This window comes from Mirounga leonina, unplaced genomic scaffold (genome assembly GCF_011800145.1).
Source record: "Mirounga leonina isolate KUSES-001 unplaced genomic scaffold, KU_Mleo_1.0 Mir_165, whole genome shotgun sequence".
Taxonomy (NCBI): Eukaryota; Metazoa; Chordata; class Mammalia; order Carnivora; family Phocidae; genus Mirounga; species Mirounga leonina.
Window position 1 is genome coordinate 35,866,389 of NW_023270415.1, and position 20,966 is coordinate 35,887,354.

Consider the following 20,966-nt stretch of genomic DNA (forward strand, 5'->3'; position numbering starts at 1 on the left):
GCCTGGTGGTGGGTATTGAGGAGGGCACATTCTGCATGGAGCACTGGGTGTTATGCACAAACAATGAATCATGGCACACTTCATCTAAAACTAATGATGTAATGTATGGGGATTAACATAAGAATAAAAAAATAAATAAATGTTCTAAAGGGAAAAAAAAACTAATGATGTAATGTATGATGATTAACATAACATAATAAAATTAAATTAAAAAAATTTAAAAAAAAAGAAACTTACTTCTCCTTAGGTCTTTTCCTGTATATATAACTCTAGGCAATTCTGCAATAGATTTGTATGGATATGTGCTTGGGACTAACTCATATGGATCTGATTCACCTCATCAATCACAGAGTTATTCAATATAAAAAATGCATATATATTTTTAGTTCATTAATTCTCCTTTGGGTCATGTTCCTCAAACATCTTATATTTCCTGCATGCTCGTGTTTACCAACCTGATACTTGGCAGGAGGAGAGAACACTTGGTGGTCAGTGACTGCTGCTCTAGTGAGTTTGGGATGGGTGGGAGTGCTCCTGGGGTAGAGAGGCTGGTCTTACTGTTAGGTAATCTATCTCCATTTGCCCAGTAAGCCTAGCCCTAATACTGTTATGGACTAATTGTGTTCCTCCCTAAATTCTTATTTTGAAGCCCTAACCCCCAATTTGATAATATTTGTAGATGGGGACCTTGAGAGGTAATTAGATTTAGATGAGGTCATGAGGGATAAGGTCCTCATGATGGGATTAGTGCCCTTTTAAAAAGAAGCTGAAGAGTTTGTGCTCGGTCTCCCTCCCACTCTCCCTCCCCATACACACTTAGGAAAGACCATATGAGGATATCTGCAACCCAAGGAAAGACTCCTCAGAAGATACCAATCCTGCTGGCACCTTGATCTTGCACTTCCAGTTTCCAGAACTGTGAGCTATAAATTCCTGTTGTTTAAACCACTCTGTCTGTGGTATTTTGTAATTGTAATAGTAATAGAGCTGATTAAGACAAACACATTCCTCTGCTCCTTTTCAAGATTTGCTGTTCTTGGGGTAAGTGGTGAGAGAAGGTGGGAAGGGACAAAATGATGAGGATGCAACAGCTACATAAAGTTCTTTTGTTGCTTCCTGTTAGTAAAGGGTTTATTTTGCCATATTCCTCTTTCAAGTGGCCATGGAGCAAGTCAATATATGCCCAAGGTATGTTGAGAAGAGGAAAGAACAAAATGAGAAAACTATCTCTTTGACACCTAACCCTCTTTTTAAATTTTGAATAAAATTTTAATTTGGGGATAAATTTAGATTTACAGAAAAATTGCATAAATAGTACACAGAGTTCCTTCTCTTCTTCATCCATCCTTCATCCCTAATGTTAACATTTTATAAAACTATGGTATATTTGTCAAAACTATAGTACATTAATATGACCTAAACTCCAGACTTGGGTTTTGCCAGTTTTTCACTCATGTCTTTTTTCAGTTCCAAGATCCAATTCAAGATGCCACACTGCATTTAGACATGACTCTCTTTTAGTTCAAAGAGGCCACCTGTTTGGGATCTATGTTCTGAAAATCCACAGCCTTACAATGGACCTTTCTACATTTTCCATTTCAAATTTATCCACACCTTACTACTTGCAGTCCCCCCAAATTGTGGCCCTGTGTGCCTGATCATGCTAATTAATTTCTCTGCCTCAAATACTCTATTTTTAACACTATCATCCCTTCTAAAACTAGTAGAAAAATAATCTTTTTTTGAAGCCTTCCTGAGTCTACCCACATCCACCCCAACAGACCTAAATGCTCACTTTGCTGAGCTACATTATACTTCTTTTACATCCTACCATAGAATTCAGAGTCTGAATTATACCTTAGGTGACTGTAATGTGTCATTCTCTTCTGTTAGACCAGTCTTTCTCAACCATTCTTTTTCTGCCTTGACATATACACATTCCCATTAGAAATACTGATTTGGTGCTGCGGTGATTCTCAACAGAAAACTTACATGAATCTTTCTCCAACAATGTGTTCTCTCATATCCCCAGCTATACATAAACTCTGCAATGAAATTAATGTATATATGTATATATACTATATATAGATATGTGCATGTGTGTGTATAGGCAGGTGCTATAACACTCAATATTTTAGCTTCTGTGCCTGTGCATTGACAAATATTTTTTTTCCAAAGAAATGAAAGCTTTGTAAGAGTAAAACTACTCATGTGGAAACGAGGTGGGTGCTGTTAGTATGACGTCTTAAAGTTGGAGTGATAAGAATCTAAGATCTGTTTTACTACTGGATATTTACTTAAATACTCTAAGCCTCAATTTCTTCATTTATATAATGTAGGTAATAATAATGATATCTATTTTATAGGATTTAAAAAAATTTTTTTTTAATTTTTCTATAGGGTTGTCTCAAAGACTGAATAACACAACGTATGTAGGGCTCTTGGCGTGTGGTAAATGCTGTATAAATGTTACGGTGATGAGCACAAAGAGGAGGAGAAGGATGGAATGAGAAGAGAGATTTGAAAAGGAATGTGTTTTAGGCAAAACTAATCCACAGTGGCAGAATTCAGGATACAGGTTACCCCTGGGAGTAGATGTCGTGATCGAACAGTGCATAAGTTGGAACTCTGGGGGCTGGAGATATTCTGGTTCTTGATCCAAGTGCTGGTTATGTGGGTTTCTTCCACATCAAAAATTCATCAGGCTGTGTAATTGTGATATGAGCACTTTCTACACGTATGCTGTACTTCAATAAAAATACATTTTTTTAAAAAGTTCTCGACACTCCCACCATCAACTGCTCTGTGCCTTACACATAATATTTACTGTAGTCAATTAACACTTTTGCATGGCACTGCTCATCAATCTTTAGGCTTTTTAAATTATCTTATACTTAAAAACAGATTGTTTTCATGATTCATTTTGTCAGACTCTGCCTCTTGAAATTTCTTTCTTTCAATTTCTCCAAATACTAACTTAACAGCATCTTTCATTTTCAAATATGCACAGATGAGTTTTAAAATGTATTGATGTCCATCAAAGTACTTTTTAAAAAAAATTTAAATCACGGATTTTTGTGAATAGAATCATAACATGATTTAAGATATAGCTGTCAGTGAGAGAATGAATAATCTAAATGAGTTAATGATAGCCTCATGTTTTTTAATTAAGTCATATTGTTTGATGCTTAAAGTGAGTTTAAAAGATTTGAAACATAAAATATATAAATTGTTTTAAGTTATATTCAATTGTTGAACTCATGCTGAAATAAATCTCAAATCTCTAATATGTACATTTTTAGTTCAAAATTCAATTGTATGATAAATCATGCAAAAATATACATATTACACCTAACCTATCTAAAACTCTATTGATGTTATATTTAAACTTCTGCACAACTGAACATTATTTGCTTTTCATTAGCCTTATACTTCAGTAAGGGAAGGATCAATGCATACAGATGTCCAGGTTTTTTGCTATTGGAGTCAACAAGTAGATGATTAGAGTGAACCAGGCCTCCTGCCTTCTCCTTACTTCCTTTCTCATCCACATTAATCCTTAACACACATAGGCACACCCAAAAGAGCAAGCACAAAAGGACAACTATCACATTTCAATTCCACATTCCTCCTCATTTTTGCATATAGATCTACACATATAAAAGGGTCTGCATGCCCACATGCCATATGTTAAGCAATCCTGGCTTGCAGAAACTGTGGAGTGCTTGGTGGAATTTGTAGATGTGCATTTATTTAAAGCTTTGCAGGGTTGCATGGCTCTACAGAGTTCCTTGGGATTGCCGTTACATTACCATCACAGTAAGAATGTGACTACCTCCCTTTGACCTATCTTACAACTCAATTCCATCCTCAACCTTTCCTTATAATTTGAGATCCGTTACTTGGATATTAAGCAGATATGTCTGTGTTTCCAACCCCAATATGTTGGCTTCTTATCTATTTCTCTGAGCAGTTCCATCCTCAGGCTCAAGCAGGAATTTATTCTGGTTTAGTGATATTATCCTGCCATCATCCAGTCGGCTCACATCCTCTGCACCATCTGTTTGTGATATATCTTCACTACAGCTTTTGTTACAAGGAGGAAAGTATTTAACTGGAGTTATTTTTTTCTTTGATAAGCACATTATTATAACTTCAGAAACCTTGGAGTTACTGTTCATTATATGTTCAAGGGTATTAATTTTAAGAAAAAAAAACTTGTGGTAAAAGAAATTATCTACCCTTTTTGTTTTAGGTATGTATTTTTTCAGTAGTAAGAATTACTACAAAGAGTTTTGATTAATATTTGTTTTCTTGTCCTTCCCAATACTTTTATAACTGTACATAGTCCTTCAAGTAATTGATACTATAGCGGACCTCTTTCTAACTATTAAATTCCAGGGAAGAGGGGAAGCTGGATTTGATTCAGTAAATATTGATGAACTAGTAAGGATGACAAGAATACCATATTTTATTTCCCCTGTTATAAAGATTAAATAGAGTTCCTTTCATTTAACATTCTCTCTTTAACATTAACTTGAGTTAATATACTACCAAATAACAGTCAGTTATTTCATTTGTTCAGGAATTCTCCTCTTTCATTGTGCCTCATCTTAAATTCCGTCTGATCACATTTTTTTTTCCTATTGGGAGAAGAGTGGTGGGGATTCTCATCAACAGGTAATTCCCTCGATTTCCTTTCAGTTTTACACACACACACACACACACACACACTCTTAATGCTAATTCTCAGATTAAGCTTTTTGATAATTTATGTAATTAATAGCCTTGGGTATATATAAGAGGTAGAGCCTTATGCTGGTAAATGTTTAACCACGGGCTCTTGGGAACAGAAGGGGGAAAAACCCCCCTCTGAATTATAGCATGTTTGGGTTTCCATGGGGCGAATACTCCCACCGTGGCTGAGTGAAACATCATTGAGTACGCTATCGGATGTCATTCACAGGGGACAGCTTGCTAGGGCAGACGGTATAGGAATATAGAAGAGTCAAGTGTGCATCGGGTGGGGGGCAAACAAAACACATTAGCTCACCACATGAGACAATGAATTTTATAAGAGCTGAAGATAAGAGATTTGGTAGATGAGGTTTTTGTTGTACTCGGGGTGTGTGTGTTTGTTTAAAAAAATGGTCACATTTAATCACTGCTCCAAACATCTGTGCCTTCTCTGTCTTGTGTGCAAGCCAAGATCTTTCCTCCAGAATTATACATAATTTCTGAACACAGTAAGGAATTTAAAAATTAATTTTATCATTTTTTTTTGATTTTTTTTTCTTTTTATTTATTTATTTGAGAGAGAGAATGAGATAGAGCATGAGAGGGAGGAGGGTCAGAGGGAGAAGCAGACTCCCCGCCGAGCAGGGAGCCCGATGTGGGACTCAATCCCGGGACTCCAGGATCATGACCCGAGCCGAAGGCAGTTGCTTAACCAACTGAGCCACCCAGGCGTCCCTAATTTTATCATTTTTATAGCAAATTTGATGTGGTTTAAAGTGAATACTTAAACTAGTATTTTATTAAAACTTTATTTTAAAATTATTTTGTAAAATCTGCAGTATGGTACAAATTTTAATATTTCCCATTTTACAGTGGTAAACACTATTTTATTAACTTTGAATTAATTATGCAAGACTAAGCATGATTTATTGATTATTTCTAAAAAACAGTAAGTTAGATTTGGTGTATGGGCAAAAGTATAGTGAAGTATGTATTGAAATTAAAATTCATGGTATTGAAAATAGAAAAAACCTTTTCACTTGCTAGTATTTAAAATTCATATATTTTATAGTTTTAAGAATATAAACTAACTTGATTTTGTAATTTTTGTGATTTGATTCTAAATGATGACATAATGCTCTAAGCTGCCATGTGTAAGCATTTTCCATAAAACAATTCCATGGAGGTATAAATAGTCCTTTTTTCCAATGCGAAAATCAAAACTGCATACAATTGTTAGTACGTTATCTCTTCTTAACATTGGCATTTAAAATACTGGACATTTGGATATCTCATTCAGTAATTTTGATCAGAAGTATATAATTTTTTTTTCCTAAAGAAGAAAATGCAATTTATGAAATAATTCATATATTTTTATTCTATGTTTATTATTAACTTATTTTTTTCAACACCATGTCTGTATCCAAGATGGATGGTGAGGTATGATCTAAAGACACTGATCTCTTATGCCTTTGTTATAACCAATCATTTAGAAATACAGAATAAATAATACTCTAGTTCACATCAGAAAGTCTGAATTTGGGGCGCCTAGGTGGCTCAGTCATTAAGTGTCTGCCTTCAGCTCAGGTCATGATCCCAGCATCCTGGAATCGAGCCCCACATCGGGGTCCCTGCTCCGTGGGAAGCCTACTTCTCCCTCTCCCACTCCCCTGCTTGTGTTCCCTCTCTTGCCGTGTCTCTCTCTGTCAAATAAATAAATAAAATCTTAAAAAAAAAAAGAAAGTCTGATTTCAAAGTTAAAAAACATATTTCTAATTATAAAATAACACATAAATAGTTATCAAAAAAATATAAAAATCTTAGAAAAGTAGAAAAGCCTAAAGCAAATAAATCTGTTAACAGATAACCAGTAATTTCAATTTTTCATTTCAATCACCATTAACATAAATATTTTAGTATGTAATTTCTCAGTAATTCTACATTTATATACTTGCATACAAAGATATGTCCTTCCTTTTAAAAAAATATTGTAGTATACATTGCTTTGTAGCCTCTAGCCCTATACTGTGAATATTTTACAATGGTGATAAGAATTTTTCCATAACATGGTTTTTATTTTATATATTATAGTACATTATATGAGTGAACTAGAATTTGCTTAAATCACCTCTTTTTATTTATAAGTAATTCTTATTTTCTTGTTTTTATAGAAAACATAACTAATAAATACGGTCCACATCTGTATTGATTTGTTTGGAAAAACTCCTAGAGCATTTGTCACACACATTTTAAGACTTTTGACACATAATGACAAATTTGCCTATTAAAAAATGTGCCCAATTACACTAACATTAGCAGAAGTACCCGTTTTCTAAATTCTCACCAGCACTGGGCATTATTATTTCATCTCTGCTAGTTTTATCATAACTTTAATTATACTTCTGCATTTCAATTATTTTTGCTTAAGATGAAAATAGCATGCAAACATACACCAGAGGACATAAATTCATGTCTCTACATATACTCTTACTAACAGGATCATGTCTGCCACTATTTGTTGGGCAATATAAGAAAACTCTTAGGGTCTCTCCCATTTCCACATGTCTTATGACAGCTTTTGTTCTGGACTATCTTTTCACAGATACTTGTATGGGGAATAACCATTAGTTAGAGATAGGGTCTTCCTCTGGGGCAGAAGAGAGGTTTGTTTGCATTTGAAGATAATAAAGAGATACTTCTGTTTGTGGCAAATGTTCAGCAGGTTTGCTTACAGCCATTTTAAAGGAATGAGGTTTCCTAAGCTCATGTTTCCTCAACTTTCCTCAAACCCCACTGCATGCACACATCCTTTTTGGTTGCCCCTTCACCCAGGCCTATGGGACTTGGGTAACAATGCAAACATGAAGTTAATGTTGTCTGCTCTATTGCAAGTAATAAAGTCCTTTGTCTCTGTGCCAAGAGTCTTGTATCTTGCATCAATACCTATGAAACTGGCAGGCTCACTTATTAGCTTGCAATTAGGGTAAAATCTCACACCCTTCAGAGAAGATCTTGACATGGATCTTGACCTGAGTCCTAGGGACAGATTTGCTGGAGTATATACATACTTCTAGAAATGCTTTAGGCTAGAGTGCCATGTTAGTCCAACAATTCTTTCTTTCACTGAGCTAGAGAACTTGGCATAGGTAGTGGGAGGGAGAGTGAGAGGAAGTGAAAAAGAGAGGTACAGAGGAAAAGAGGGATACATATATGTTTTGTGGCCATAGTTTATACTTAGTCCTAGTCAGAAAATTTGCAATTTTTTGCAAAGTTCAAGAAAATCACCTCCTTCCAGCCCAGGAAACAGATGAACCACCTTGAATTCCTGTTTTAGAAAGAATACAGATGGAATTTAATCAATTAATCAGTAACTCAGATGGTGGATATATGTGAAAAAGGTCATTTTTGATTATGAACCATTGATTTTAAAATGTATTATTTATAATGTATCATTACTGTAAATTGTAGAGTCATGAATTTGTGCAAGACAAAAATCACCAGAAGGAGTACAAACCGGCCTTTGGAGAACCAGACATTTAACAAATTGTTCTAGGAAATTGGATTTCTGATCTAAAGTTAGTTTTAGTTTACTATAATAGTGATAGGATAAAGTAACAGTGTTTGTTTAGTATTTTAATTGATAAAATGCATTGAAAACTTAACCATGTATGAAGCATCAACAGTAATCGTTTCCCCCTTTTTTTTTTTAAAGATTTTATTTGACAGAGAGAGACACAGCAAGAGAGGGAACACAAGCAGGGGGGAGTGGGAGAGGGAGAAGAAGGCTTCCCACAGAGCAGGGAGCCCAATGTGGGGCTCGATCCCAGGACCCTGGGATCATGACCCGAGCTGAAGGCAGACGCTTAACGACTGAGCCACCCAGGCGCCCCTCGTTTCCCCTTTTTTTATCTAGAAAATGAGTAAGGTTCTTAATATTTGTCATACCTGTTTTGGTTCACTTAATTTTTTTTTCTTTTTTCTTTCCTTTTTTTGGGGGAGTGGGGGCTTTGCTGTTTGTTGTATTAAAAAATGCATTGTCAGAATGCATAATGATAAAATAAATGCTGAATTTTGTTCAAGTCAAAAGTACAATCATTTATATTTTACCTAAACAAAAAAATAATTCAAATGATTGCTTACTTCATTAGAGGTGTTTGCCAGTTTCTTATTTCCTCTGTACTTCAGAGACTTATCACAAGATGCAGAGCTTCTACTTGCTTCAAAGAAAATGTTTAATATGAAAAAAATAAACAGAAATAAAGAAGGCTAAGAATTTGTCATGTTGTGACTACATGTCTTGTACTACATTGTTTCCAGAATTAATTAAGGAATTAAAAGGATGGAAAAAATGAGTAGTAAGCTTGATTCTTATTGTCATTCAATATATCATTTTCCTATGTTTATCTTTAATGTTATGAATTTTCAATATGGCACCAGTTAGCATAAAATCTAGAAAAATTGTACATGAAACTGAAAGACCTGGGTTCTGGTTTGAGGATGCCAATGATGTATATTGTCTTTACATCTCTCTGGGGCTGATATGTAAATTTAGTGGGATGATTTCACTGGTTATTGCCATTTTAGGAAGTCACAGCAATGTATGAGAATATGCAAAAAGCTACAGCAGTAAAGTGGTAGAACATACAAATACTAACATTTTGCATGTAAACTGAAAGGGACCACCTACATCTCTAAATCTATAAACCAATACTAAGAAGTCCTTAACTAAATGATCCTTAAGATTCTATGATCTACAATTTAGTCTGACCTAACAAACTGCTGAAATACTAAGTCACCGCTATTAGTGATTATAAAAATTATTTCTATAACCGGCAATTGTCACTATGAACAAATGACTGAACACTGCCAAAGGAATATCTAGGATAACAAATAATTTATCTTGTTTTGAAAGAATGGTGTAGAGAGCTAAAGATATACCATGAGTCAGGGAGCCTGGGAGACTCAGTTGGTTAAGCATCGGACTCTTGGTTTCAGCTCACGTCATCAAGTCAACAAGATTGAGCCCTGCATTGGGTTCCCCGCTCAGTGTGGAGTCACCTTGAGATTCTTTCTCCCTCCTTCTCTCTCCCCGCTCTGCTCCTCCCTTCCCCACTTCTCTCACTCACACTCTTTCTCTCTTAAATAAAATCTTAAAAAAAAAAAAGATATGCCACATGTCCTTAATATAAACGGGAAACCTACCTAATTTTAATTGTTTTCAATATTTATAACTGATGTTAGATGAGCTGCTTTCTAGAAATTAATCAAAGGACTAAATTTATAATAACAATAAAATAGAAAATTATCAAATATTCATGCCACATATTGTAGAGATCTCTAGAATATATGCATTATGTATCAGTGTGGCACTCCTATATTAATCAGACCTTTGCCATTTCCAATATTTCTGAATATACAAAAAGCTAATTTATAAAATATTCTATCAACTAGAAAGCCAATTCAAAAATATTAAGTGCTTGCTGTATGCAAGATATAATGGGTAAAGCAAAAGATACATATAAATATGTATCTTTATTTTTCTTTTTTCTAAAAGAATATAACTTATCAGAAGCAATGAAATAGACACATATACAACTGATTTCCTGAACAGAAGATTGTTGGTAATAAAGATACATTATTTTTTTCTCTTGAGGAGGGAATAACTCATTCTACCTGAACTGAGGAGCACTCATGGGTAGCTGGCAATTGATTTGGACCATGAAGGAGGGCAAGGATATTCATTGGCAGAGATGACAAAAAGAATTCCATATGGGGGCGCCTGAGTGGCTCAGTCAGTTAAGCGGCTGCCTTCAACTCAGGTCATGATCCCAGGGTCCTGGGATCGAGCCCCGCATCGGGCTTCCTGCTTGGCGGAGAGCCTGCTTCTCCCTCTCCCTCTGCTTGCCGCTCTGCCTACTTGTGCTCTATCTCTGTTAAATAAATAAATAAAAATCTTTAAAAAAAAAAAAAAAGAATTCCATATGGAGGTGGAGAGGAGCATGAACCAGGAACAAAGATAGGGAATCTCAAAATATTTTCAGGGAGTGCTGGGTTATAGAAGTTGGAAGTAAAGAAAAACAGAATGAAATCCATTTATGGAGATATCTCCTGAAGATCTGTGTTTTATTTGGTTCATAATGGGACACCACCAAAGGTTCTGAGGACAAGAACAGCATGAGAGCTGTACTTTAAGTAAGACCACTGCACCAGCCTTCAAACTCACATCTTTATGCGCAGTACTGAATGCTTCTGAGTTTGTTTTCTCAACTGTAAAACTGAACTATTAATCATAGCTATTCTATGAGAAAGATAAGATTAAAATGATTTAGCATATGTCAAATCCTAACATAAACACAGACTCAATATTATTTCCCCACCTGCAAATTTGTGTGAAAAATTACTAAAATAAACCATTAACTAGAATTCAGCTCAACTATACATAATGATGAGCCATTGAATCAAAGAAAATAAATCATTATCACACTGATCTTTGTGTTCAATAATTTTTTGGAAAATTTGTAACACATAGGTGAAGTATGTTTTTTCTCCATAATGTATGGTGGCTTTTCTCAACCAAACTCTTTTTATAAAAGAGAACATTCTATACTCTGGTTATGCTATGTAGCATTTATGCACAATGTGTTCAACTAGCATGACCATCTGTCTAGATAAATGACTCCAATTTTAGGAAATATATATATATATATATATTTCCTACAAAATCTGTAGTCCAAAGTTTTACATAAAGTTCATTGAGGCAGGGAAATGACAAAATATGAATAATAGAAAATAGGTTTTAGAGTTTCTAGGAAAGGAGAATAGTAGTGTACAAATCAGTGATGGGTGTACTGTGCATACAATAAGAATGTTTGAACCCATTCTCCATCAGACAGGAGTGTTTTCTTTTACAGTAGAGAATTTACAACAGTATAGCCTGTATACTATAACAGCAATACAGCCCAAGCTAACCAAATAAAACCTATGTTAGCTATCTACTTTTATAATTCATTACCTTTGAACACCTCAAGGGAGAATGAGGCTGTCATTTCCCCTCCACAGGTTCACAGAAAAAGTATATTTGATCTTTTAAATTTTTTTTGATCTTTTAATGCTTTTCAAAATTGCTATAGGGATTCCAGGTGTTGCTTAATTATTGATGGTCTTTATGAACCCCAAAGTAAAAAGCAAACACATAACCACAACCAGGAATACACTTAAGTTGTGCACATTTTAATGATCAAACAACTAATTTCCATCAATAAAAGGAATACATTTCAGCAGGCTAGCAAATAAATTTTGTTTCTTCACTATAAAAAGACTAGCCTAAGGACTCTGCTAAAGTGAGTCTTCCCTTATTGCTCTCCTTGTCCTCTCTCTCTGGCTTATCCCTACATGTAAAGGCAAGGCATTGCAGCTGCCCAAGCGAACACCTGAAACCACCTCAAACGTGTAAGCTTCTATTATTTGATGGAATTCCACCTGCAGTCCAAAAATGTACTTGTTGACATTAATTATCTGTTTTGGCCAATGAACTTCATGAATTAAGACATGTCATTATCCAAATACCACCTCATTTCTCACTCTATAGACTATCTTAAAGGAAAGATAATACTTTTAAGCTACATAAGAGCAGACAGAATTTAAAATACTACACAAAATAAGGAGAGAATAATTTCCACTTTCACATTTGCTTCCAAAGCTTCAGGATTTAAGTTGGGGTTCAGTTTAGAGGGAAAAAATTCTCAAAATTACATCATTTACCTAACTCTAGGAGTCTGGAAACCAGATAAAAAATATGTAACATATGAGATTGTATTTCATTCATGAGAGTTCTGGCATTTTTGCCTGCCTCTAGAGTTAGTAATGCACAGGAGAATAATGGATCTTTTCGAAGTTGGCAGTGTAGAGTCCAATACCTGCTAGTGAACAAGAGTACTGGTGAAAAATTCCAACCTGGAGGTGAAAGTTCCCAAAAGACAATAATCAATTGGTTTTGTTAAACAAGAGAATGGCCATGGGAACAGTTCCTTCTTTTCTTCATGGGTGATTAGCAGGTACTATGAGATGAGTTTGACATGGTACCATATTTTTTCTAATTGACAAATTTTACCTATGCTATTTTTACAAAGAAATCCAGTACTAAAATCACAGTTATTTTGAAAAATGTGCCCCTGGAATGACCTAAACAATTAATGGCACTGACACTATTCTCTTTAATTTTTTCTAAATTTATAAATTCTCACTTTGTAGGCTTGTGTCATTCTTTCTTTTGTGATCTGTAGCAGTGAAATGGATCAAGATGTGAGTTCATGAAAACAAGGATGGAACACGGGATCAAGTGCAGATTTCAATCAGAGTGTTAGTGAAATTATAAACCTGATACCTCTGCCTTCTTCATATATAAAACCTTTATAGACTTCCACATATCAAATTGTCTTAGCAGTGGAATGTACGACTTTGTCAAAGAATGAAGAACAGTGGGACCATAAACACATTTTTATTAGCTCGCCACTTTTAAAGGAATTCAGACACCAGTTAATATCTATGTTGGGGAAAAAATATCTATGTGGGAGTTAGGGAGCAGGGAAATTCCTTCTACTCTACAAAAAGGGGAATCCCAAACTGCATCTTTCAATATGCCTGAGAAGTCTTTAGTGACAGAAACAATCTGTAGCAGTCTGAATGTTACTCTTCCTGAATCACAAATTTTCCTTTCGCAAGTTTTTGTGAATCATTTCCATTTTTAAGAAGATATGGATAGCCAGGCAAATGTCCACATATTTCTCATCTATATTTTGACACTGTGCATTTCCATCAAGATACAGTTTAGCTTCAAAAATATGGTTAACTAGGGACTAGCTGGAGGTTGCTTCAATAAATCAGAAAGATAAATTTTAAGAGATATGTGCATATAATCAAAGCTTGAAATTCACTTCTACAGGAAATCAATAAGCTATTTTAGAAGGATTGAAAGGTGATTTTATATATATATAGGGATAAAACTGGCATTTGTCATAATATTAAATAGACAAAAAAATGACAAGAATTATGTATACTTGAGCTTTATGAAATAAATTTAATATATGCAAGATGGAGACATCTTCAATTTTTGAACAACACTGCTGAGCATATTATGGAATAAAATTAAGAGAATGTATCCTTATGTGTTTATGTCTGTATGTGTGTGAGTGAGGAGTATATTGTGGTAATTTATTTATTTATTTTTTTAAGATTTTATTTATTTATTTGACAGAGAGACAGCGAGAGAGGGAACACAAGCAGAGGGAGTGGGAGAGGGAGAAGCAGGCTTTCCGCTCAGCGGGGAGCCAATGCAGGGCTGGATCCCAGAACCCTGAGATCATGACCTGAGCTGAAGGCAGTCGCTTAACCGACTGAGCCACCCAGGTGCCCCTATTGTGGTAATTTAAAAAATGGGGGGTACTGTGGTAAAAGAGAATCCCTTGATATTTTTTTTTAAAGATTTTATTTATTTATTTGAGACAGAATGAGATACAGAGAGCATGAGAGGGAGGAGGGTCAGAGGGAGAAGCAGACTCCCCGCCGAGCAGGGAGCCTGATGCGGGACTCGATCCCGGGACTCCAGGATCATGACCTGAGCCGAAGGCAGTCGCTTAACCAACTGAGCCACCCAGGCGCCCAAGAATCCCTTGATATTAAAAAATAAATTAAAATGTATCTTTTTGGCAGGGAGGAACAAGATGGTGGAGGAGTAGGAGACCTAAATTTCATCTGGTCCCAGGAATTCGGCTAGATAGGGATCAAACCATTCTGAACATCTACAAACTCAACAGGAGATCGAAGGAAAGAATAGCAGCAACTCTCTGAACAGAAAAGCGACCACTTTCTGGAAGGTAGGATGTGCGGAGAAGTGAATCCAAGGTGATATTTGGGAAGATAGATGGCGGGGGAGGGAGCCTCCATCAGCCGTTACTGGCAAGTGATAGAGCAGCAGAGCACAAAATCGGAACTTTTAGAAGTTGGCTCCATTGAGGGACGTTGCTCCAGTGGCTAAGCAGGGGGTGGAACCCTCACTGGGACAGTGTGGTCTCAGGACCCTTGGGGTCACAGAAAGACCTGGGGTGCCTGAGTGCAGCAGAGCTCCCAGGTATCAGAGCAGGGAAGCCGGCTGCAGAGACAGAGCTGAGGAGCAGGCTCTCAGCTCGGGGTTGCCATAAACCGTGATCTGGGGCACAGTCGGGCCACTGCTCCTCCAGCAGGGACCCAACAAGTGGCAGATCCGGGGAGACTCACCTTCCTCCCCTGGGGAGGAGTGGCATGGGAGTGCACCGCAGGGATCTGCTGGGTTTGGAGACTCCACATGGGGTCGGGTGCCAGAGATAGAAATGCTCGGTCACAGGCCAGGTGAGCACAGAGTGCGGCCGGAGACTGGGGAGATGGGAGTCACTGCTTTTCTCTGGGGGCTCACTGAGGAGCGGGGCCCCAAGTTCTCGGCTCCTCCAGGGCGGAGATTGGGGGGCCACCATTTTCACTCTCCTCCTCCAAAGCTGTATGGAAAGTTTGCAGGGAACAAAACCTCCCAAGAGCAAACCCGAGCAGATTACTTAGCCTGGACCCAGCAAGGGCAGGGCAATTCTGACTCGGGCAAAGACATTTGGGAACCATGGCAACAGGCCCCTCCCCCAGAAGATCAGCAAGAACCGCCAGCCAAGACCAAGTCTGGCAGAACTCCAGTGCTAGGGGAATACTGCACCTATATAGAATTCATGGCTTTTTTCCCATGATTCTTTAGTCTTTCAAAGTTAATTCTTTTAATTTTCTTTTTTTTCTTTTTCTATTTTTTTTAAATTTTTCTTTTCCCTTTTTCAACCAACACCTTATCAATCCCTTTTCTAAAAAATCTTTTTTTATATTTCATTTTTAGAGTCATATTCTATCCCTTCATAGTAGTTAATCTTATTTTTGTTATATATATATATATATATATATATATATATATATATATATATATATAAGTTGTTCGCTCTTTAAAATTTTGGGATAGTTTCTTCTAACAGACTAGAATATACCCTAAATCTCTAGTGTATGGCTTTGTTCTAGTCTCCTGTCTGATCACATTCTCTCCCCCCGCTTTTTTTTAAATCCTCTTCTTTCTTTTATCAACCAACTTCTTATCAATTCCTTTTATAAAATCTTTTATAATTTTCAGCTTTACAGTCATATTTCATCCCTTCATTGTACTTATATAAGTTTTTCTTTCTTTAAAATTTTGGGAGGCACTTTCTTATAACAGACCAAAATATGCCCAAAATCTATGTGTGGCACTGATCTATGCACCAGCCTGATCGTATTTGATCATATTCTGTTTTTTTGTTTGTTTGTTTTTACCTTTTTATCTTTTTTCTTTTTTCTTTCTTTTCCTTTCTTTTCCCCTGGTTTCAGGTCTCTTCTGATTTGTTTAGTGTATATTTTTCTGGGGTTGTTGTTACCCTGTTAGCATTTTGTTCTCTCATTTATCTGTTCTCCTGTGGACAAAATGACAAGATGGAAAAAATCACCCCCCCAAAAAGAACAAGAGGCAGTACTGACTGCCAGGGACCTAATCAATATGGACATTAGTAAGATGTCGGACTAGAGTTCAGAATGACGATTTTAAAGATACCAACTGGGTTGAAAAAAGCATGGAAGATATTAGAGAAACCCTTTCTGGAGAAATAAAAGAACTAAAATCTAACCAAGTCAAAATCAAAAAGGCTATTAATGAGGTGCAATAAAAAATGGAGGCTCTAACTGCTAGGATAAATGAGGCAGAAGAGAGAATTAGTGATACAGAAGACCAAATGATGGAAAATAAAGAAGCTGAAAAAAAAGAGATAAACAACTACTGGATCACGAGGGCAGAATTCGAGAGATAAGTGATACCATAAGACGAAACAATATTAGAATAATTGGGATCCCAGAAGAAGAAAGAGAGAGAGGGGTGGAAGTATATTGGAGCAAATTATAGCAGAGAACTTCCCTAATTTGGGGAAGGAAACAGGCATCAAAATCCAGGAGGCACAGAGAAACCCCCTCAAAATCAATAAAAATAGGTCAACACCCCGACATCTAATAGGAAAACTTACGAGTCTCAGAGACAAAGAGAAAATCCTGAAAGCAGCTCTGGACAAGAGGTCTGTAACCTACAATGGTAGAAACATTAGCTTGACAACAGACCTATCCACAGAGACCTGGCAGGCCAGAAAGGACTGGCATGATATATTCGGAGCACTAAATGAGAAAAATATGCAGCCAAGAATACTATATCCAGCTAGGCTGTCATTGAAAATAGAAGGAGAGATAAAAAGCTTCCAGGACAAACAAAAACTAAAGGAATTTGCAAACACAAAACCAGCCCTACAAGAAATATTGAAGGGGGTCCTCTAAGCAAAGAGAGAGCCTAAAAGCAACATAGACCAGAAAGGAACACAGACAATATACAGTAACAGTCACCTTCCAGGCAATACAATGGCACTAAATTGCTATCTTTCAATAGTTACCCTGAATGCAAATGGGCTAAATGCCCCAATAAAAGACACTGGGTATCAGATTGGATAAAAAAACAAGATCCATTGATATGCTATCTTCAAGAGACTCATTTTAGACCCCAAAACATCCCCAGATTGAAAGTGAGGGGGTGGAAAACGATTTACCATGCCAAAGGACGCCAAAAGAAAGCTGGGGTGGCAATCCTTATATCAGACAAATTAGATTTTAAACCAAAGAATATAATAAGAGATGAGGAAGGACACTATATCCTACTTAAAGGGTCTATCCAACAAGAAGATCTAACAATTGTAAATATCTATGCCCCTAACATGGGAGCAGCCAATTATATAAGGCAATTAATAACAAAAGCAAAGAAACACATAGACAACAATGCAATAATAGTGAGGGATTTTAACAACCCCCTCACTGAAATGAACAGATCATCTAAGCAAAAGATCAACAAGGAAATAAAGACTTTAAATGACACACTGGACCAAATAGACTTCATAGACATATTCAGAACATTCCATCCCAAAGCAACGGAATACACATTCTTCTCTAGTGCCCATGGAAATTCTCCAGAATAGATCACATCCTAGGTCATAAATCAGGTCTCAACCGGTACCAAAAGATTGGGATCATTCCCTGCCTATTTTCAGACCACAATGCTTTGAAACTAGAACTCAATCACAAGAGGAAAGTCGGAAAGAACTCAAATACATGGAGGCTAAAGAGCATCCTACTGAAGAATGAATGGGTCAACCAGGAAATTAAAGAAGAATTAAAAAAATACATGGAAACCAATGAAAATGAAAACACAACTGTTCAAAATCTATGGGATGCAGCAAAGGCAGTCCTAAGAGGAAAGTATATAGCAATACAAGCCTTTCTCAAGAAATAAGACAGGTCTCAAGTACACAACCTAAACCTACACCTAAAGGAGCTGGAGAAAGAACAGCAAATAAAGCCTAAACCCAGCAAGAGAAGAGAAATAATAAAGATCAGAGCAGAAATCAATGAAATAGAAACCAAAAGAACAGTAGAACAGATCAACGAAACTAGGAGCTGGTTCTTTGAAAGAATTAACAAGATTGATAAACCCCTGGCCAGACTTATCAAAAAGAAAAGAGAAATGACCCAAATCAACAAAATCATGAATGAAAGAGGAGAGATCACAACCAACACCAAAGAAATACAAACAATTATAAGAACATATTATGAGCAACTCTATGCCAGCAAATTAGATAACCTGGAAGAAATGGATGCATTCCTAGACATGTATCAACTACCAAAACTGAACCAGGAAGAAATAGAAAACCTGAACAGACCTATAACCACTAAGGAAATTGAAGCAGTCATCAAAATTCTCCCAACAAACAAAAGCCCAGGGCCAGATGGCTTCCCAAGGGAATTCTACCAAACACTTAAAGAAGAATTAATACCTATACTTCTGAAACTGTTCCAAAAAATAGAAATAGAAGGAAAACTTCCAAACTCGTTTTATGAGGCCACCATTACCTCGATCCCAAAACCAGATAAAGACCCCATCAAAAAGGAGAATTACAGACCAATATCCTTGATGAACATGGATGCAAAAATTCTCACCAAAATACTAGCCAGTGGGATCCAACAGTACATTAAAAGGATTATTCACCATGACCAACTTGGATTTATCCCTGAGCTGCAAGGTTGGTTCAACATCTGCAAATCAATCAGTGTGATACAATACATTAATAAAAGAAAGAACAAGAACTGTATGATCCTCTCAATAGATGCAGAAAAAGCATTTGACAAAGTACAGCATCCTTTCTTGATCAAAACTCTTCAGAGTATAGGGATAGAGGGTACATACCTCAATATCATAAAAGCCATCTATGAAAAACCCACAGTGAATATCATTCTTAATGGGGAAAACCTGAGAGCTCCTAAAGGAGAATACAGGCAGCAACCTCTTCGACCTCAGCCACAGCAACTTTTTCCTAGAAACATCGCCAAAGGCAAGGGAAGCAAGGGCAAAAATGAACTATTGGAACTTCATCAAGATAAAAAGCTTTTGCACAGCAAAAGAAACAGTCAACAAAATCAAAAGACAACTGACAGAATGGGAGAAGATATTTGCAAATGACATATCAGATAAAGGGCTAGTATCCAAAATCTATAAAGAACTTATCAAACTCAACACCCAAAGAACAAATGATCCAATCAAGAAATGGGCAGAAGACATGAACAGACATTTTTTCCAAAGAAGACATCCAAATGACCAAAAGACACATGAAAAAGTGCTCAACATCGCTCGGCATCAGGGAAATCCAAATCAAAAGCTCAGTGAGATACCACCTCACACCAGTCAGAATGGCTAAAATTAACAAGTCAGGAAGCGACAGATGTTGGCGGGGATGCGGAGAAAGGGGAACCCTCCTACACTGTTGGTGGGAATGCAAGCTGGTGCAGCCACTCTGGAAAACTGTATGGAGGTTCCTCAAAAAGTTGAAAATAGAGCTACCATATGATCCAGCAATTGCACTACTGGTTATTTACCCCAAAGACACAGAAGTAGGGAGCCGAAGGGGTACGTGCACCCCGATGTTTATAGCAGCAATGTCCACAATAGCCAAACTATGGAAAGAGCCAAGATGTCCATCAAGAGATGAATAGATAAAGAAGATGTGGTATATATATTCAATGGAATATTATGAAGCCATCAAAAGGAATCAAATCTTGCCATTTGCAATGACGTGGATGGAACTGGAGGGTATTATGCTGAGTGAAATAGGTCAATCAGAGAAAGACATGTATCATATGATCTCACTGATCTGAGGAATTCTTAATCTCAGGAAACAAACTGAGGGTTGCTGGAGTGGTGGGGGGTGGGAAGGATGGGGTGGCTGGGTGATAGACATTGGAGAGGGTATGTGCTATGGTGAGTGCTGTGAATTGTGTAAGACTGTTGAATCATAGACCTGTACCTCTGAAACAAATAATACATTATATGTTTAAAAAAAAGAAGATAGTAGGAAGGGTAAAATGAAGGGGGGAAATCGGAAGGGGAGACGAACCATGAGAGACTATGGACTCTGAGAAACAAACTGAGGATTCTAGAGGGGGCTAGGGTGGGGGGATGGGTCAGCCTGGTGATGGGTATTAAAGAGGGCACATATTGAAATGGAGCACTGGGTGTTATACACAAACAATGAATCATGGAACACTACATCAAAAACTAATGATGTAATGTATGGTTATTAACATAACATAATAAAAAAAAAACCTTGGAAGAAAACAAACAAGACAAAAATAAATTCAATGTATCTTTTTGTGTCTCCTTTTTCATGCATATTATTTTGCCATTGGGGAATAGTAACCAATCCAGGAAATAAAGCATTTATCAACCATCATTCACACGAAGCTAACAGCAGATGAGATGATGGTAACTGGAAAATTATAATTAGAAAAGGTACTTCCCACAGGTAAGGGAAGTAAGAGGTGGCAATGATACTAGGCTGCTGAGCATTTGTACCAAAACACTCTCATGGATACACCTATTCTGCAGAAGAGTGAAAACTCACTATTTTCACTAATTAAGATGGTAATATTAAACCTAATTCTCTCCTATGCCTCAGTCATGTTCTGCCAGACAGACACAAGCAAGCACTATCACTCTCAACATACTGCTTTAATTACATACTAATGTGTTACACTAGTGCCTTAAAGTAACATCCTCCACA